Here is a 22,319-nt window from a genome sequence, read left to right on the forward strand (position 1 = left end):
TGAAAAGTCTGTAAGATCATGCTCGACTATAACCTTATGGATTTGTTGCTAAAATAATTGATTCCAGGGAGAACATGGAAGCATAGAACAGGCTTTTCATAATATAATTTCATGGAACTATTAGGGAATTTCTGTCACAAAGAGTAGAAAAATGAACTTAGAGACATCCACGGATGCTATATAAAAATATTTTAAGGTAATTCATTGTTTGGTCTTTGGGAACTCATCTGGAACCTGACATTAGTGATAAAGGATTATATTTTCCAGAACCAGTGATTACCTGTTGGCTTCTTTAAAAGAAGGTGGCTGTTTGAACATGTTGGAAAAAATATGGCTCCCTCAACATTGCTTCTAAAGGGAAGTCTGTGATGACCAGGCAGAAAATGGCAGCAAGGTATTTTATAAGTAATTTTCTCATATAATTGAGATTGCCCATCAAGCATTTATCTTTTTGTCTCAGCTGGCTTAGTCTTTCCTGCTTTCAACTCTATTGAAAAACTGAAGAAAGGAAGGAACAATGGAAAGAAAATAGGCACATCACTCCTTTTCGATCTTTTCCCTTTCTTAAGTATAACTGCAGTGGAACAAAACGTCTCTACACTTGGTGTAGTGAGCAAGCATAGCCAGACCCACTACAATGGACTGAACTTAGGTAACTCATTATCACAGAAAGTTAAATATAGATGAGCACATATTGGATGAGCAAGCGTCATGAAGTATATTGTCTTGATTATGCAAAATGCTTAACAAGGAAGCTTCAGGTTAGCGAAAAATTTTAAAAAGAAAACCTGTTTAACAAAATTAATCTAAAATTAACCCTATGCTACTGATAGAAATAGATTTCTACTATTAATCTGATAAAATATAATACTGAGCCCAATGTAATTTAAAATAAAAAATTACCGAATACAAGAGAAATTAAGGGCATACCACAGAAACTCAGATTGTTTGCATTTCACAAAAGGAGATCTTGTGGCTATTTTTTTCATTCCTGATTTGGACTAATACAGGTATGATATATAAAACATTTTAAATACACTCAAAGATGTGCACACATTAGGGTTAAGTATCTTTGCAACTGCTTTTTCTCTCTCTTTCATACCCTATTATTTCTATCATCAGCCTTCTACTTTTGCCAGTAAATTCTAAAAGAGACCCAATTTAGAATAAATCTCATTAGTCCTTACTTGATAGAGATTTGAGTTTGTTTCTCAAAAATGACTATTCTGGGATCAGAAATAGGTGTTTTCATCTTCATCTCTAGGTGATGACAGCTGCCTGATTTCATTTTTGATTCTAATAAAAGTAGATTCGTGTTGACAAAAGCGTACCTAAGAAATCCCATTGACTTCAGGATTCTGGAATGAAATTCTACAGAGTCACTCTCGTATTTATTGGCTAGCTGTTAACCTATTTTGATATTTTTATAGGCATTTACTAACTACTTTCTGTGCTTCATAATTTAATACATTTTAATTTTTATTTTCGGTGAATAGTGACATTTTTATTTTGTGCACACACTTGGAGATGTATTTTGTGATCATGCAGTTTATGCTTTCTTTTCCTTCTCTTCCCTCTCCTCCTTGCCCTTACTCCTTTTCTTCTTTGTTTATTCCTTTTCCCATTTCTTCTCTATTTTACACACCCTTTCCTCCTTTCTTCTTATTGTTTCTTTCTAGGAATATTTGACAAGTTTCTACTCTGTGTCAGTCACTGTATCTGTTTGTGGTGATTAAAGCATATTTCCTGCCTTAGATCTAATTAAAACAGTGTTACTGTGATGACAACAGGATCCTGTATGTATAAGGGACTGTGCGAAAAATCAAAGGAAGAAAGGGTAGTTTTTGAAGGAGTCAAGGGTAGAATGGAAGAATTGGGGACGTTTTTCATTCTTAATATTTACAGAGTAAATCAGAAAAGTGAGGAGAGGGACTTTCCGTTCCATGGAAGTGCATTTTTACCTTGTGCATCTTACCTTGTGGGCAATGCTCTCCTTCAAGGGTTTTTAAAATAGCGTAAGGAGTGTCTTATTCTCCCTTAAAAAAAGTCTAAAAATAAGTTGATTAAAGACTTTTCAAGGAAATTTATAAACACACACACACACACACTTTTATGATTTGATAAGCAAATGGCCGGACATTGTTTTAGGAGTATCTTCATCTAGAGAGTGCTGAAATATTACTTGCTTCAAACTTAAGTCAGGTTGTGTGTGAAGCATTTTTAAGGAGGACGATCTATGAAGATTCAGCCACAGCTGTTTTTAAGCCACTAGGAGTTTCCTAAGGCTCCTCTGTTTCCTTCAGTGTATATTCCAAGTGCATCCAATCTATGTTAACAGACTCTATAAAGTCAGAAGAGAGGGAATCCAAAATAATATCAGAAAAAAGTACTCATTCAGTGCCTTCTTCTTTTCACTCAAAAATGCATAATGGCAGCTCATGACTTCTTGAGAAAGATTTAAGTTATTTGTTGTGATTATGATCTATTTTCCAGTAAGTGCGTATGGGGGTGGGGGCAGCTCAAAATATTTGCTACCAAGGTTTAATCAATGCCATGGGAAAATTGTGGAACATCTCTCAAACAAAATTGCCATGATCATCTTTGATAGCTTCAGCAGAAAAAGTGGAAAATTGTTTAAAAAAATACAGTTAAAGTGGAGTACAGTTTCTGACAACCTGTCTCTCAAACCCTGTTATTTTATCATTTATTTAATGTAATCTATGATTTTAGCTATTAGCTTAGATTTCTCTTTCAATTTTCTTCATATGTTAAGATTGCCTGGCCTCCTGCATCTGGTATCCCAGTATAAGCCTTTACTCATTCCTGATTACCAAACACCTGGATATTTACATATTTAGGTCTCCAGCACCAAATGGTGAAGAGCATTTATTAAAGATGGCCACATATTTTGTGATTATTCTGTCTTCAATTAAATTTCAAACCATTTCAAACTTTTTGTTATGAATACATTAAACTTGCTTTTTAAATAACCATGGATGTTTGATTTCCTATAATAAGTTACTAGCTTCAAAAATTATGTATAAAATGGACTGAACAATGAGAATTATTGTTTATTAGAAAGGTTTAAACTTTCTGTTGCAAACATTTTGAACTTCTTTGTAAGCAACCATTGATGTTGGGTTTCTTATAATCAATAGCTATAAGCTTAAAAATTATATGCAAAAGTGTGTTGAATAGTGAGCATTATTATTTAGTAGAAAGAAATTTTAATTAGTAATGCAGTAGGATTGAGGCACTGATCTCAGTAATAACACTCCTTTTTCTTTTTGAGGTTAGAATCATAATGGTTTATTCCACTTACTTTTCAATTAATTAATGTAAGCCTTTTAGTACCTTTTTTTTTTTTTTTTTTGTGATGCTGGGGATTGAACCCAGGGCCTTGTGCATGAGAGGCAAGCACTCTACCAACTGAGCTATATCCCAAGCCCACCTCTTATTTTCTTGTGCACTCATTTGTTTTGTAGGTTTTCCCATCAGACACACATACAAAAAAAAAAAAAAAACAGAAAATTCCCAGGAATCATGATGTGCATACCATTCTTTTCTAGCTGCTGAAACCCCTAATAGACTCATACATACTGCATGGTATGTTCTATATTTAAACATTCCATCAGAATTGAATATTTGGATGATGAACTTATGTCCACTTCTTTAATATGTTTATAAATCAGGAAAGTATATTTGACCGATATTGCCAACAATCTTATCTATTTGCCTGAATTCCTTTCTTTCTCCTACAGCTCATGTTCTCATTTTGCTAAGAGCTATTGTTCTTTATTCCAAATTGTTGCCTATCTCTACCCACATTTGTGGATGCCCAGAATCTGTAAATTTAGATCACTGCTATTTTGTAGAATTTATATTTCCCAATTTATGTGATAAAGGAACCAATGCATTCCTTCCAACATTGGTCAAGTTGGTTGGGAGATTAAATTATGTTTTCCAATATACAAGGGTGATGATCTAGCACTAAGAAATGACTACAGCATGTATTTTAAATAATAATTGTAATGAAATGTAGGAAAGGAGGCAGAAACACACATACATGAGCAAAGATATAGATACTGGAATCAAAAACCCAGCAAAAAAGGCTAAGGGAGAGAGTAGAGGCAGAAATGTAAACAATTCATTTGGGCAAGAAATTCGAAAGAATTTAAGTTGGCTTTTATAGGAAAAAAGTAAGTACAGAAACAAAATATAAAAGTGCACTGTGACAATATAGAGAACAGAAACAGTAAAAATGTCCTTTTTAGAGGAACTCATCATAGTAAGAAAAACATCACCTCTTTGACCTTCGAACTAAAAAACTACAACTTATGGGCTATAAATAAAACCTTACGAATCACTCAAGGATACAAGAAAAATAAGGAAACCATACTTAGGATTTAGAAAATAGGAAAGTAAAATGATTATTTATTGAAAAGAAGCTGATATAACTTCTCTGAGAAAAATATTTTAAAAAAATATTTTTTTTAATCTAGGGGCACTGAGTTCCAGCCTCCCTTTTTTTAAAAAAATTTTTTATTGAGTCAGGGTCTCACTAAGGTGCTTAAGACCTTGATAAATTATTGAGACTGTCCTTACATTTGCAGTCTTTCTGCCTCAGCCTCCCAAGCCGTGTGCACTATCATGCCTGATTTATTAGAAAAATATTTTTAAAAAATGATTATTCTAAATAATGATATGATTTTTCAATTATAATAATACAGGAAACACACTTTTCAACATATAGAAAAAGGAGGAAGGTGATTCAATATCATTTACACCAGACAGATAAACATCACTTCTTTCAATAGCTACCTTGGAGAAAAGGGTGGTGTTCTCAAACTTCATAAAATTTGCAGAATATGGTTCATTTTCATGGAACTTATTCACAGTTAAAATACACACTTGAAAGAAAATAAAGTTTTTCAAGGTTAAAGTAGAGCTAGGGAAGCACAGGCTTTGGAAATTTAAGAAACTGTTACCCAACTCTAATTCACAATTATATACTCACATAAATTGATATCAGGTGAAAAATTGAATTCCAGAAGTAAGTCACACTCATACCTTTCAATTAACTGTCAAACATTTATTTATTCATTCCCAAGTATAGATCAATGTACTAAGGAAACAAAGATTTATAGGTTAGCAAGCCTGCTTAGAAATCAAATATTGGACTCTGCCATCAATTTTTGCATTGGAGGTGGCTGCCAATATTGTTACTAATTGACAACTATCAGGGGAATGAGGCAATGTGGTGCCTTAAAAAGATTGCATTGAGACTCTTCGTATATAATGAGGAAATATTGTTTATATTGTCCTTAGAGATGTTCACATGGTCAGCCTGGAGCTGTCAAGAGTTGGGGTGAGAGCTAGAGATCTTTATAGCTTGATTCACTTAGATTTTGATCTTCCCTCAGTATAGACACAAACATGATAGAATCTTTGGTATGGTATTGCTCCCAAGGAACTACTTGACCAAAAGTGATCTCCCTTGTCACTGTGGCATGGAGCATATAAATGGGATGCCTACAACATGCCTATCTAGTATTTTTTCTTTCATCAAATTTATAAAGAGTATTTGTGGAACAAATTCATGTAGAACATCCAATCCTTTTTTTCCCCTAATTTATACCTACTAATATTCTCTTTTGTTAATCTATTTTTATACTATCCTGAATGTAAGCTAATATTCTCTTCAATAGTTAATTTCCATAAGTTCCTAAGAATAAGAGGTTCCCCACCCAGTGTCACTAAGGGATACATCTATATATTTTCCCCATTAATAATACATGCTCATCTCTCTGCTTTTGGCCAAAGCTTGATATACAAGACTATATAGTCTTGTATAGTTAGGGCTGTTAAAAGCATCCTTATCTAAGGTAGAGGTTGGGAGTCACAATAGCCAGGTGATATGTGGAAGATAGTTTGAATATTAATGAATAAGTAAAAAAAAAATTCTGTCCTGCACCACTCTAAATTAATATGGAGAACAGGAGCACAGGAAATGGTCTTTCCCTTTATAATCTCAGGGAATGTTTGCATATTTCTTGTTTCTTCATAATTTTGAATGGTTTTGTATTCTCAAGATCTGTTTTCTATGTCCATATATGTCAATAACTCAGAACTTTCCTTGTCAAAGATTTAACATCATTTTGAACACTGATAAACATATAAAAAATGTCAAAATATCTTTGAAAATGGTGGTTGCATACAGAAAGATGCTGAAAATTATTCCAAAGAGAGCAAAGGTAAAAGTGAGCAAATTAATTGCTGAGAATTCAGTGTAAAAGATATAATTTCAAAATTATATGTATGCTTTGGAATATTTCAACATGTAGAAAGAATCTTTGGCCCTGCTTCTTTTTATAACTGAATACATTTACATTCAGTTGTGCACTGAAATAAAATGAAAAAGCCCATGATTTTGCAGCATATAAGTTTTACAAAATATTTTTAAAAGTGCTCTTAATAGAAACAAATTATTTTTGTATAAAGAAAGTGTTTCTAGAAGAAAGGTATGCTGAAAGGAGGGGAGAAAACAGTATGTTTGAAAATATTTCAGCTGAAATGCTTCAACATTTTAATATCAAAAAATAGAATTGAAATATATACATACTCCATCTAGCAGATTCTGCACCTGCAGATTGAATAATTTATCAACTAAAAATATGATCTCTGGAGAGGAGCCAATTAAAAGCAGCAATAATTTCAGTTTTTAAATACAAATTACATCTTGGAAGAAAGCTGCAAATGTGGCACTTTCAAATAGTGGATATGTCTTCTCTGGCCCTAGAGTAGAGATCTCTTAGCCATTAACATGTATTCCCTTTCCCACTCTTACTAAGTAGAGTCAGCAAAGTTTACAATGGCTCTCAAGGAGCCACTTCTGTGTGAGCTGCCTCATTCAGATTTCTTCCTGAGGCTCATGGGCACCTGGGAAGCAACATAAGGGGGGACCACCCATCCCTTCCTCAGATTGACCTGAGAAGGGCTCTTTCTTACCATGGAAATGCTTCACGTTTCAACATTCTGTTAGTACATTCCTTAGTCTTTTTATGCGCTTTTTTTTTCTTTTTCTTTTTTTAAATTTAACCCTGGAACTCAAAAACCTTGACTTTCCTTTGGTTGATATTTGAACCAGCTTTGAGTTTTTACACATATTAAAATTTCAGTCAAAAATAGATAATTTAGTGTTCACATTTTCCTAGCAACGATGCTAAAATAAAGTCAGAATCATTCCATACATCTATCACTCTCCTTCCTTTTCTTCCCACTAATTTTTACCTGGAGAAAAAATAAATAAATAAAAGCTGTAGGTTAAGGGTGGAGGAAGAGGGAAAATTACTTTAGATTGCTTTTGGTTGACAAAAGATGTGCCCCAACATGGATTGGAAGCTGGGGCTAAGCATTTTACTGAGTCATTGGCAGATAAAAGATAGTGTGAGGTCTTGTAAGGCAATATTGAGGTAGAAGAGGTCTGAGAGGCTGTTTTACCTTTGGGTGGCCTGATTAAACGCCTATTCATTCATTTAAAGACAGCTGTAATGAATGAAGTGATTGCTAGACCCCTGGCCTATCAGTCCCAGCTGTCTGACCACACTTGCCTCCAAATCTCTTGAAGAAGTATTTCTACTCCTCTTCTCAGTACTGTGATTCCCATGCAATGACAAATGAAACTAACATAGCACTAACTATAATTTTGTCTCTAGTGTTTTGGCCCTGATGTTCTCTGTAGCCATTTTATCACATCCGTTTCTTTACCATCATGTTAGACATTTTGCAGAGATGAACTGGTGCTATATATGAATATAAGTGTGTCTGTTTAGACTTTTATAATTCATTTTCAAAAATGTATGCCCCACTTAAAAGATTTGCAGAACTTCTTAACTGGAGGTAGAGACATTAGGAATGCTATATGTAGAAGGGAGGTAGGTGGTGAGAGTGGGAGCAAAGTTGCATATAGCCTAAGTGTCACTCTCTGTTTTAGACAAATGGAAGAGAAGAGAGGTCTTTGGAAAGGGATAGATAGAAAGAACAGAATGTCCAGGTAACATGATAATGAGATTTCAACCATTGTTTGACATAGTGGAATAGTGATTGAGAAGAACTTGATTCTATTCAGAGAAGAAGACAGGTCTGGTGTGAAGATATTTATGGACATCAGAATTATGTCAACAGAAGTAGGAGAGCAAGCATTGACAAGGTGTATAGAATGGGACTTTTACTTCTGTATTTTGGTCCTAGAAAATGCAAAATTGGATGTAACAGATTACTAATGTGGGAGAGTCATAACAAAACAATCAATAAAAAATTAAGCTATTTTCTAAAAGTTTGTGAAGTATCTTCACTCTAACCTAGTTGTGATGGGGTACCACTGTCATTAGAAATTGATTTCATCATAAAAGACAGCAAGATCAAAGACAGTTAAGAAGTAAGAGAATCAATACAAAGATAAGAAGTTCAGACAAAAGACATGAGATAACTATAGCAAATGGAACTAGTCAGCTTTCTACCATGACTAGTCACTTCAAGTGGACAGTGAGAAATTCTGGTCTTTGTGAGCTCATTCTGCAGCAATACATCCACCCACTACCTAGACCTCAGTATAACCCACATCATGAACTGGATCAGAGAGGCAATTATGCTTGCTTGATACCATGCTCCCCTTGCACCTCTAGCTCCAGGAAAATTCTACTGCAGATAAGATAAAATTTCAACATAATCAACAAATTCAACATAATCTCTGCATAATATTCTACTTATGTTTAGCTTGGAGGATGTAAGAAAACTCTATACTTTTTTAATAACAATACCAAATATTTATAAAATTTGTAAAACACTATGTGGTATAATACAGAAGATTCTTCACTGATTGAATTACCTGTGTTCATGTTTTAGTGCTTCTACCTTCAGTGTGACCTAAATGTTTGGCCTTAATGGTTTTCTAAACAAAATAGGGATAATAGCATGGGTTCTAAATAAACTGTAGGATTGAAGAATGTCTCAGATGAGGCTGCAGATGTAGCTCAGTTCTAGAGCCCTCAATGAGCATATGCAAGGCCCTGACTTTAATCCCAGCACAGGAAAATGTGTTAGATGAAATGTTTTAAAGCATCTATTAATTTGTTACTTGTCATGTAAATTTTTGAATTAAGATTTTTTTTAGTTGTAGATGGACACAATACCTTCATTTATTTATTTGCTTGTTTATCTAACTATCTATTTATTTATTTATGTGGTGCTGAGGATTAAACCCTGTGTCTCACACACACTAGGTGGGTGCTCTACCACTGAACCATAACCCTAGCCCCTTGTCATATAAATTAAAATAAATAAACAGTTGCTATTTCTTTCTTTCTTTCTTTCTTTTTAAAGAGAAAAAGAGAGAGAGAATTTGTTAATATTTATTTTTTAGTTTTTGGTGGACACAACATCTTTATTTTATTTTTATGTGGTGCTGAGGATCAAACCCAGCGCCCAGCGCATGCCAGGCGAGCACGCTACCGCTTGAGCCACATCCCCAGCCCCAGTTGCTATTTCTTGAATATGAGGGAAAAAAAATCATCAACAACAATAAAAAGCAAGCATTCCTGAAACAAGCAAAAGAACCCTTTAGATTGCAAGAAAACTCCCTTTCTCTCCACCAATATTGCTATAACATTTTTTATTATCATCTAATATGCTCAACAAATTTACAATATATGTGATGTTCAAAACATTTGTCATTTTTTAAAAGTTTATTTATTTATTTTTAGTAACTATGTCTTATACTTAATAGCCTGGCATTTTGACTTTAACTTCTAGATAATATGCAATGTATTTTCAGAATTTAGGCCTCAGAAGTATAGGATGACTTTTCCTTATGTTTCTCATAGTTTTGCATGTAAGGAGATCTTGAATTTTACTGCCTGAGCCCTAAATTCAGTGATAAGTTTCAGAATGAAAGCCAGACTGGGAGACCAAACATGGAGTGGAGTGGTTGGAGGCACTGTGATCTTGGAGACAGAACTTGGAGAGGTACAACCACCATTCCAAATAGGCTGACAGCTATTTAAAGCTGGAAGAATAACCAATTATCACACATTTAGTCATTCAAAACAATACAACTATAGTCAGAAGTCTGACATGGGTCTCACTTTAATTCCAACCACAACCTTAATTGCCCTTTGTCATGTAACATATTCACAGTTTCTGGGAATGAGGCTATGGGCTCTCTCATCATCTTTACTTCTGTCTGAACATCGAAAAATTCTTCTAGGGTTGTGTTTTCGTGCTGGAGATTGAACCCAGGGTCACGTGCATGCTAAACACTCACTCCAGCAATGAGCTATATAGCTCCTACCCCTTATTTTTAGATTCTGAGTCACCTGAGTTGGCAAGAACATTTTCTTCAGGAATCCTTTTTCACTCCCTGGTTCCAGTAGGTATTTTCTAATAAGCATTGGTGTTCCTAATCACTACACTTATCATACTGGATTTCAGCCAGCCTTGTGGATTTTCTAACTGGAAAATTTTGCCTTCTAAACTTCTTCAATGTTAAACTCTTTCAAAAAGCAATTCTAGTGTAATTACATTTTACTCTTTTCATTTCCATAAGTCCAGTAGCTCAAACACTTATTTATCTCTTTTATTTCTAATTTTCTGATACTTAGTTCTTGTATACCTATAAACACAGATATATGAGTTTAATTTTTTGAATTTGGAGTGTCTCCTTCCATTTCCATGCAATTTCCCTTCTCTCTCCCTTTCCCTCCCACCTCTCATCCCTGTTTAATGTTAATCTTCTTCTCATGCTCTTCTTCCCTACTCTGTTCTTAGTTACTCTCCTTATATCAAAGAAGACATTTGGCATTTGTTTTTTAGGGATTGGCTAGCTTCACTTAGCATAATCTGCTCTAATGCCATCCATTTCCCTGTAAATTCTATGATTTTGTCATTTTTTAATGCAGAGTAATACTCCATTGTGTATAAATGCCACATTTTTTTTATCCATTCGTCTATTGAAGGGCATCTAGGTTGGTTCCACAGTCTTGCTATTGTGAACTGTGCTGCTATGAACATCGATGTAGCAGTGTCCCTGTAGCATGCTCTTTTTAGGTCTTTAGGGAATAGACCGAGAAGGGGAATAGCTGGGTCAAATGGTGGCTCCATTCCCAGCTTTCCAAGAAATCTCCATACTGCTTTCCAAATTGGCTGCACCAATTTGCAGTCCCACCAGCAATGTACAAGTGTACCCTTTTCCCCACATCCTCGCCAGCACTTGTTGTTGTTTGACTTCATAATGGCTGCCAATCTTACTGGAGTGAGATGGTATCTTAGGGTGGTTTTGATTTGCATTTCTCTGACTGCTAGAGATGGTGAGCATTTTTTCATGTACTTATTGATTGATTGTATGTCCTCCTCTGAGAAGTGTCTGTTCAGGTCCTTGGCCCATTTGTTGATTGGGTTGTTTGTTCTCTTATTGTCTAATTTTTTGAGTTCTTTGTATACTCTGATAGGGCTCTATCTGAAGTGTGAGGAGTAAAGATTTGTTCCCAGGATGTAGGCTCCCTATTTACCTCTCTTATTGATTCTTTTGCTGAGAAAAAAACTTTTTAGTTTGAGTAAGTCCCATTTGTTGATTCTAGTTATTAACTTTTGTGCTATGGGTGTCCTATTGAGGAATTTGGAGCCCGACCCCACCGACTGAAGATCGTAGCCAACTTTTTCTTCTATCAGACGGCGTGTCTCTGATTTGATATCAAGCTCCTTGATCCATTTTGAATTCACTTTTGTGCATGGCGAGAGAAAGGGATTCAGTTTCATTTTGTTGCATATGGATTTCCAGTTTTCCCAGCACCATTTGTTGAAGATGCTATCCTTCCTCCATTGCATGCTTTTAGCCCCTTTATCAAATATAAGATAGTTGTAGTTTTGTGGATTGGTTTCTGTGTCCTCTATTCTGTACCATTGGTCCACCCGCCTGTTTTGGTACCAGTACCATGCTGTTTTTGTTACTATTGCTCTGTAGAATAGTTTGAAGTCTGGTATTGCTATACCTCCTGATTCACAATTCCTGCTTAGCATTGTTTTTGCTATTCTGGGTCTTTTATTTTTCCATATGAATTTCATGATTGCTTTCTGCATTTCTACAAGAAATGCCGTTGGGATTTTGATTGGCATTGCATTGAACCTATAGAGAACTTTTGGTAATATCGCCATTTTGATGATGTTAGTTCTGCCTATCCATGAACAGGGTATATTTTTCCATCTTCTAAGATCTTCTTCTATTTCTCTCTTTAGGGTTCTGTAGTTTTCATTGTATAAGTCTTTCACCTTTTTTGTTAGGTTGATTCCCAAGTATTTTATTTTTTTTGAAGATATTGTGAATGGAGTGGTTGTCCTCATTTCCATTTCAGAGGATTTGTCGCTGATATACAGGAATGCCTTTGATTTATGCGTGTTGATTCTATATCCCGCTACTTTGCTGAATTCATTTATTAGCTCTAATAGTTTCTTTGTAGACCCTGTTGGGTCTGCTAGGTATAGAATCACAACACAACAATGTGGTGTTGGGAAAACCGAAAATCCATATATAGCAAAATGAAATTAAACCTCTATCTCTCACCCTGCACAAAACTCAACTCAAAGTGGATCAAGGACCTAGGAATTAGACCACAAACTCTTTACCTAATAGAAGAAAAAGTAGGCCCACATCTTCATCATGTAAGATGAGGCCCTGACTTCCTTAACATGACTCCTAAATCACAAGAAATAAAATCAAGAGTCAATAAATGGGATGGATTCAAAATAAAAAACCTTCCTCTCAGCAAAAGAAACAATCATTGAGGAAGAGAGAGAGAGCCACATTCACATCGGATAGAGCACTAATCTTCAGGACATATAAAAAACTAAAAAAAGTTAATACCAAACAAACAACCCAGTCATTAAATGGGCTAAGGAACTGAACAGACACTTCTCAGAAGGTGATATAAAATCAATCAACAAATATATGAAAAAGTGTTCAACATATTTAGTAATTAAAAAAATGCAAATCAAAACTAAGGTTTTATCTCACCCCAGACAGAATGGCAGTTATCAAGGATACAGGTAATAATAAGTGTTAGAGAGGATGTGGGGAATAAGGTACACTCATACATTTCTGGTGGGACAGAAAATTGGTGCAACCACTTTGCAAAGCAGTGTGGAGATTCCTCAGAAAACTTGGAATGGATCCATTTGACCCAGCTATCCCACTTCTCTGTCTATACCCATACTATAAATCAGCATACTATAGTGACATAGCCACACCAGGTGTTATAGCAGCTGATTCACAATAGCTAAACTATGAAATCTACCTAGATGCTGATCAATAGATGAATGGATAAATAAACTATGATATATATATATATATATATATATATATATATATATATATATATATATACACAATGGAATATTACTCAGCATTAAAAGAGAATAAAATTGTGGCATTTGCAGTTAAATGCATGGAGCAGTAGCAGTGAAGTAAGTCAATCCCCAAAAACTAAAGGCCAAATTTTTTCTCTGACATATAGTTTTTTGAGATTCTTTAGGGCACACCAGTTCTAAGCAATTACTCCATAGCAGTGTGTCACACCTCCTCATTACTTGCTAGGCACCAAGTACAAGGTGGTCATTGTGAGGCTACTATGAGGGGGTTTTTAACTAGAGGAGAAATGGGGTTCAACTCTGAATAGGACAAAGAAAAGTGAGCATTTATATCAAAAAGTAGGATTGGGTTGGTAGTGGAGTGTCAATGGATAAAAGTTTTTTAAGTGGAAGCATTAGGGGTAAGGGAGGATTCTGCTAACCATATGCGACAGGGGTCTTACTACAGGCAGCCAGAATGATAAGACATTAGTTGATGGGTTAGTGAAGGAAGAAGAACCCAATTAGATATGGAGGGTCAGAGATTCTATCTAACTTGGTTTATGAGATTCTTTGCTAAAACTGGACAATGCAGACATAAATACAGAAGTTAAAAAATCAGGGATTAGCTGAGAAAAGTGTTCATAAGAGGCTGACTTGAATTCAGTCAAGGAGAGAATCTTTATCATTATCTGAAAAGGTTAATTTAAATTGTCCAGTTGAGATCCTGAAGATTAAGAGGCTAGGAATGTGTGGCATGTGCAATAGTAAACTTAAGTGGAGACCCTCCCTAAGTGTGGGCAGAACCATCCAATAGATTGGAGACTTGGATAGAATAAAAGTTGGTAGAATAAGAAAGTGGCAGCTGATGCAAGCTTGATTGTTCTTGAACTCTTTCTTGATTGCTGTTGCAATGTCCTAGACTCTCTCTTCTTCACTCTTCCAAATTGGACTCTGCTGGTAATTCTCCAGGGAGTTTCCGGAAGCTTTCAGTCTCAAACTCAGGTAGCATCTTTAATCCCTCTTGTTTTCATGCTTCAGCATCTTGGACTGGTTCCTCAGCTCTCCAACCTGCAGATGGCCACTGTGGACTATCCAGCTTCTGGTTGTGTAAACCAATCTTATAAATCCCCCTTTTGTACTCATAGCTCTTTTTGATTCTGTTATTCTAGAAAGCCCTAGCACATTATCAATATGGTAAGAATTCTTGCTTCTTAAACAAAAGTGGTATAAGAATAGTGGCATATCTATAGTGTTTTTCAACTGAACTTATTGAAAAACCAAAACTCAGACATCAAACTAGGACAGGTTTTCTGAAAAAATGTGTTCTGAGGAGAGGATACTAATGAACCTTATTACCAAAAAGACATTAATCAGAGCAGGTTGATTCAAAGAAGGTTGCAAATAAAGTGTGAACTGAAGTTCTCCAAAGAAGCCACATCTATATTAAAGATCCTGCAGACTCTTTGATTAGAATGTCATGGTTGTGGACAGATGGAATGTTGCACATTAAGACATCCAAATTATCTCCAGTTGTCTTTAGTTCCTTTAATAACAATTTACTTTCAACCTCTATATCAGACCTAATGTACTTGTGACTATTAGGTAAAACTCTTCAAATGTATCACTAAGCTTAGCAGATGTCTAGCTTCTGCCAACACTAAACATAAGAATGCTATGCGGTGACATTTGAAACCAATAGAAAAGATTTTCCCCATTTGCTGCGGCCCCCACCAATGCATTTGACAAATGCATTGATTTATGACTATCTTTTGTTCTATGATTATAAAAACTCATATAAAAACTCTTCTGTGATGGAACATTTTATTCAGGTGACCTGAATCTGTGTTCCTGGGACTTAGTAACACATTTTTGGCTCAGAATAAACTATTTCTTATTTCCTGTAGAGCAAGAGCTATGTTTTGCATTGACAAAAGCAATTAGTCTAAAACATAAGATCTTCTCAGAGAAATGAAATCCCATTCAGTTTGTTACTTCTCTGAAAGATATTTAACGTAGAGAAAAGAGAACAATGCGGTAGAAAAATTGAAAATGAAATGGAATAGAAACAGAAAGAATAAAATGTGTAACTCAGGTGGTCAGATCTATGAGAGAACCTAAGAACTAGGATTTCCAGATAAAAATCAGGAAACTCAGTTAAACTTGGAGTTTATTATGAACAACGAATTAAGATTTTAATATAAATATGTCATAATATTGGATGGAACATACTTATACTATAAAAATTATTTGTGGTTTAAGTTCAGAGGTAAGTGGTCATCATGTTATTATTTGCTGAATCTGGCAACTCTATTAAGACTAGATCATTGACTTTATCTCATTTTAATGACTACTATTAAATTCTTTCCTCTCATCTTTACATTTTAGTATGATGTTCTGATTTAACCTCCATTTGTGGTAGTTTATTTCTGACTTCACTTGGTATACAGAATTTTCCAGACATTGTTGCCACAGGATTAACATTTTTGTAAGCATTTAGTTAAATACTTGAGCTTGGCTGCTTCCAGAAGTGAGCACATAGTTTTACAATGTGTTATACACAGATAATGCATTTTTAATTGTGAGTGTATTTATTGAAGGCAGAGAAAGTATTAAATGTGTTCTCATGGGTCAGTAATTGCAAATTGAGGAATGTTTTTCCTAATCCTTACTTCTCCTACTATTTTATTTCTCCTGTTTTTCTATTGTCCTTTCCTGATTTTTGGACCCATTTCCCTTCACCTTTCTTTTTTGTTCTAATTGCCTTAAACTGAGACAACAATTGCAAACTCTGTACTTCAATCAGGTAAATTTGCCCCAAGGTACCCACCCTGTTGACCTTTGGTTTGCTGCTTCTAATTTATGTAAAGTCATCTAAGTTCAAAGCAACCACAGGCTCTAAAAATGCAAAGTGCATAACTACAAGTACTAGCCATGCTTTTGCTCCCTCTCAGTAGAGGAACTGATTACAATAATTTTGGTTTCAAGTGCTGTAGGAGTAAACACAGGGAAAAGCATCAATAAAGCTGTTTATGCTAGGTTTGCTTTTGAACAGTGCCCAGGTGACCTTACAACAGTTTTCTTGGAGTAATATACCTTTCAGAAATGTCTTCTATACTATTGCTTCTTCCTTATAATTTTTAATCTCTCCTCAATGTCTGTTCCTACCACTTCACTCAAACTACTGCCACCAACAGGATGACAGGAATAGAACTGGAGTGTGGCTCAGGATTAGAGTACTTGCCTACTATACAAGAGTCCCTGAATTGGGATCCCTAGTACTGTCCTGCCCTCCCACTACAACTTAAAAAAAAAAAAGAAGAAGAAGAAGAAGGCAATTGAGACTCTGGTAGTTATCAATTTGGGGCTTGTCTTTTCTTTCTGTTTTTTTTTGTTTGTTTGTTTGTTTATTTGTTTTTTATTTGTTTTATATAGTAAAATTCATTAATCTTTCCATTAAAGTTTATGTATATTTTTTCTCATTTCAGAAATGTCCCACAAAGAAATTATACAGATAGCACTCAGTGATTTGATTTTCTTCTATATTTCTTGGTTGACTTTAAACCTTTAGGTCTTTAATTGACCAGGAATTGATTTTTTCTGCATGGTTTTAGCAAGGGACCAGATTCATTTCTTTCCATATATGACTGACAAATTATCTCAGCATAGTGATTGAGAACATTTTATCCAAATTTCTATCACATGTCAAGGTTTCATATGTGTGCTCCATGCTCTAAGTTCCATTGTTTTGTTTTATTGTCTATTCCAAAACCACTGCCATCCTCTTTAATTAGTACAGTCTGTGCTATTTTGACACATGGGAAAGCAAATATCCCCATCTAGTTCTTTCTTCATTAAGAGTGTTGTTACCACTGTTGAACGGTAACTGACGAGTCCTTGCTTCCCCAATGTTGAAGAATAACACCAGAGAAGCACGCCGAGGCAAGGTCAGAGTAGAAATTAGAAGTTTATTAAAGGACAGCAGAAAAGACTTCTCCCGGAGGAAGAAGGGGACCCAAGAGGTGGAATCCATGGAAGTGCGGTTGTCTCCCCTTTTTATAGTTTTGGTGATGGAATGTAAGGGGGAAGGGTTGGGACACAGGTGGGCCAAACAAGTAATCTGGGCAGGAAGGACTTCATTATCACTTCTTTGGGATGGGCTATCTTCAAATCTGCTGGGGCTGTTCATTAACATTTCTTTGGAATGGACTTTGGGCCTAGGGGCTTTTCCAGGACTTCATTAACATTCCATGAGTTGTCCTGCGTTTCCGGAATCATTCTCAGCATGGCCTCCATTTTAGATCTTACTCGATATTAGGCCCAATTTACCTAACTACACTGACTACCTAACTTTAAATCTGGCTTCAGTGTCTTGTGTTCTTGTTTTCTTTTTTCATATAATTTTGGAGACATCCTGCCAAATTTTAGTAGACATAAACACATTTTAAAATCCTTTTGGCATATGATTTGGAATTACACTGACTCTAGATTAATCTGGGGAAAATTGATATTTTATTATTGTTTTTTTTAAGGGAAATTCAGTCTTTTTATTTGCAAATGTGGGATATCTTGCTACTTGGTTGTACTTTTCTTAATGTTGTGATGATCATGAAAATGCACTTTTCTGATCGCCCATGGAGAGGACAGTTGATTGCTGAAGGCTCCAGTGGCTTCATCTCTGGATCTCTCACCCTGTTGGGCAGCTGACCTTGTATTTCCCCCAGGATTCTCCCAGGCAGTGATTGAGCACAGTGGGGCACCTATGTAGACCCATTCCTGATTAGTTGAGGTCTTTTCTGACAAGTAATTTTGGCCCAAGGATTCCCCACTGGCCTGGCAGAAACTTTCTTAGACCTGCATTACAGACAGATGATTTCTACCCCACCCTCCTTCCTTGTCCTCTCTTTCCACAGGTATCACAATGCATCACAGTCCAGAGTTCTCCCAAGCTCCTCTCTGTTTTAAGTTCAGACAGTGCTCCTAATAGATCTATCACACTTCTAATTACATTTTCATCACCGCCTTTTGGAGAACCCATGCACACAATGTATTTTAAAAGTTGTTTCCAGATTATTATGAGATTTTACATAAATATTTAAGGTTGAAAACCATACTTATTGATTGCTATTGGGTTAGAGATTGAATATAGGAACCAGTGTATATCTTTGAGTATTCGGCTAACTTATAGTGTTATATATTTTATATATATATATGTACGTATATATGTACGTATATATGTATATGTGTGTGTATATATATATATATATATATATATATATATATATATATAAATTTTAATGGAAAGTTTAGCCATACTCCACTGAGCCACATCTCCAGCCCTCTGTATGGAAACATAAAACCACTTTTGTTTTCTTCCACATCCTCACATGATAAGACTTCAACTGCAGGGATATCAAAGGGAAAACAGCAGGATGCCAGACTCAAGTCTGCAGAGAAAAAGGAAAAAATTCAGGAGAATCTCACAGCAGGTGAACTCAAGAATGGCCTACAAACCTGACTCTAACCTGGAACTGAAAAAATAGACCTCCACGGCTGGGGTTGTGGCTCAGTGGTAGAATACTTGCCTAGCATGTGTGAGGCACTGGGTTTGATTCTTAGCACCACAAATAAATAAATAAATGTCCATCAACAACTAAAAAAATATTAAAAAAACAATAGACTTCCAGCGCCAGTCTTTTGTGTTCACATATTGGTCTCCGTCTTTGAATTTTATCACAGTGAGGCAGTTCATGTGGTTTATATCTCTTGAGATTTTGGAGGTAATGCTTCAACCATGTGCAAATATCTGAGAAACCACTGCAGGGTAAAAAACCCAGGAGAAATTGTCTAAAAATTAACACCTAAATTACAAATACAATTTTTAAGGGCTTGGTGGATTATTCAATGAGTGTATTCATAAATCCATGAAAGAAGTTGGGAATGGGTGACTCCCTTTTCTAGTTGACCAACAGTCTTTAGTTTGAATACCAATCTAACTCTGAGGCAGGATGTTCTGGGACAACCTTCAGGAAGAAGCAAAGAACATTCTCTTAGATTCAGTGGCTGCCTCTATTAGGTAAACTGGGAGTTGACAGCAGTGCCATCTCTTTGGCTCCTGTATGGTATCGTGTTCAACATCTTCCTTACTACAGAGCCCAGCAGCTCATGATGAGCCAGGGCTGAATCCTAGGACCCCAAACTGCTCATCCTACTTGAAGTTTGTCCCAAATTTATAACCTCTTAAATGTCTTAGATCCTAGTCTTCTTCCTACTTCCCCTTTGATCCAGAATCTTACCCCATTATTTATAAGCAAATATCCCTGATGCTAATCTCTGTTCTGCCCTTCCAAGGTCTGTATCAAACAGAGTGTATAACATTTAGTAAGGTTTCTAATGAGCAAGGTTATGAGATGACCATGATTCTCTACTATAATAATTTATTACACTAATGTAACAGATGTGACCCATGAGTCTAAGAAAAAAAGTTAAATAATTTGCCTAAGGTTCTACAACTCGTAAACTGACAAAACACAGAATCATGATTTGAACCCAGGTCTCTCTGGCTTTGGATTCTGTACTCCTTCCATTGTGCTTTGCAAAACCATGGGAAGTACTTAGATTCCCACATTTCTCTGTTTAACTCAAAGCCTGGATGATCTTATTGCATCATGGTAGATGTGCAAAGTGTATGACTACACTTTGACAGATCTCTAACAACCGTCCACTCCACCATATTCCACTCTGCTCAGCTTAATTGTCAGGGATGATATTCTCTATCCTCCATTAACACTCTGCCCTATTGATGAGTCCTTGCATGGAACAAATGCTGGGAAAATCAACAGTTTCCCCCATTTACAGCCTTTCTTCTTAATTCTCGTTTCTTTTATTTCTTTCCAATGTATGAGAGCTTCTGATTCTGAGATTCCACCATTTCACTTGAGAGAATATTCAGCTAAGAAAGTTTAATAACAAATTTATTATATTTTCAACCTGTCTAATATTAAAGTTTTAAATGTTTTACATTAGCTTTAATTTATCAAATTATGCTATGAATAGTCAGAAAATGTTCAGGGAGCCCAGTTAATATTCCCTGACACCAATACCCAGGGAAGGTTATGCCTCCTTGGCTAAGCAGATCTTTAAGCCATTTCAAGGCTTATTTTAAAGTTCAAAAATAAAATTATTACTGCACAGAGACATCAACACAGTGCTTAGATAAAGGGTATGGTAAGAAAGCAATGAGTGATACTTTATATGAACAAATACCTTTTTATGGTCTACTAATAATTCCATGCTTAAACTAGTAGTTATTCATATTATCTTCTAAATGGGGCATTGTTTCAAAGCATTGGACTATAAAATTATGTATTACATTACCAATAGAATAAAGCAATAAAACAGTTGAACTGCTTTCAAATGACAGCTGGAGAGATAATTCAAGATGAATGAGTTTGTGCATTAGATGGATTAAGGATTGGGTAAAGAAGTTCTGTCTCTTCTGAAGGGGCTACATAAAAAAGACTGATATTTCAGTTAGGTCCATATAACAAGTGACAATTCAAAAAATCAGGATAGAGAGTACTGTAGTGTTTGTGGTCTCCATTGATAAGAGCAGAGGCATAGTTAGGGTGTATTGGACCAAAAAGAAGAGGGTGTTGATGTGGATTAACTATAACCATAAGACCCCATCAACCTGGGGAGCGTCTCCAAACTTCTCAAGGCTAGTGGGGAACCTCTAGGATAACTTGAAGTTATTGTAGATAACACCAAGGCCAATATCCAGTAACTTAGCCAGCTAATGCAGTAGGGTACAGAGAAATCAGGTTTCTAAGGCACAAAGACCCTGTAGCTCTCAGGAAATAGGATGGATACCAGGATGAGAGCTACACTAGTGATTTCAATTCACACCTGTTTGGTGGAGACTGCATTTTTTATAGGGTTTTATTTTTATTTTTAAGAACTGGCAGCTGAGCCATTAATTAACAGTGCCTATTTCTCTGCTATCTTTTTCTTCAAAATTTGAATATTATTAACTCAGGATATCTAAAACCTTGCTGATGCATCATGTTCCCCTCTTATTTACTGGTATATTGTGTTCATTTTTGCATCATGCAGTACCTAGATAAATACCTACCTGTTTTTAGTTTTATTGTGTGTGGTGATGTTCTCCCTTTGAAAATGATCTGTAGCATAGAGGAGAATATCGCTTTAGGAGCTCAAAACTGATCCTCTTAGACAGAATGATAACTGTAGCAAATAAGCTACTGTTGGTAGATTTAGAGGAGGAAAGTAAGACTCTTCACTCAGGAACACAGCTATAAAATAAAACAAAATGAAGGTTTGTGATTGTCGTAATCTACTTTGTGCTGCTACAACACAATATATGAGACTGAAATGTATTTCTCACAGTTCTGAGGACTTGGAAGTCTAAAATCAAGGAGTTTCATTTAGTAAAAAGCTCTCTTGCTATATTATAGCATGGCACAAAGCAAGAGTGTACAAACTCAGGTCTTTCTTCATCTTCTTATAAAGCCACTAATGCCATCTTAGGGGTGCCATACTACTGACCTCTTTTAACCTAAATTATCTCCCGAGGACCTTACATCCAAATACCATCAACATATCAATTTGAGAATTATGTTTCCAACACATGAACTTTTGGGGGACAGGTGCAAATCATAGAGGTGGCAAATAAGCAATTAATAGGCATTTGGGTGCTAGGTGAGAGTCCGAGAAAAAAGAAGAGTAGAAAGAAGTGGTAGCTGAGAAGAGAAAGTAAAATGGACGAATAAGACATTTCCTATGGTAGGAAAGGAGATCAATCTGTTTAATATCAAAGGATTTACTAATTTTACAAGACATCCTCGTTCCAGAACATAAGAAAAAGAGAAATTCTCTACACATGTTATCTTCCCACTTTGTAA

The 22,319-nt window shown here is 35.6% G+C and overlaps 1 non-coding gene across 1 annotated transcript; it reads right to left on the minus strand.

The window, feature by feature from the left end:
- Positions 1 to 3,371: 3,371 nt before the first annotated feature.
- Trnae-cuc (transfer RNA glutamic acid (anticodon CUC)) lies at positions 3,372 to 3,444 on the minus strand. Its single transcript has one exon. It is a non-coding gene; the product is annotated as a tRNA-Glu (tRNA).
- Between the last annotated feature and the right edge of the window lie 18,875 nt (positions 3,445 to 22,319).

This window comes from Marmota monax, unplaced genomic scaffold (assembly GCF_021218885.2).
Source record: "Marmota monax isolate L192 unplaced genomic scaffold, Marmota_monax_Labrador192_F-V1.1 WCK01_AAM20220418_F8-fsc00197, whole genome shotgun sequence".
Lineage (NCBI taxonomy): Eukaryota > Metazoa > Chordata > Mammalia > Rodentia > Sciuridae > Marmota > Marmota monax.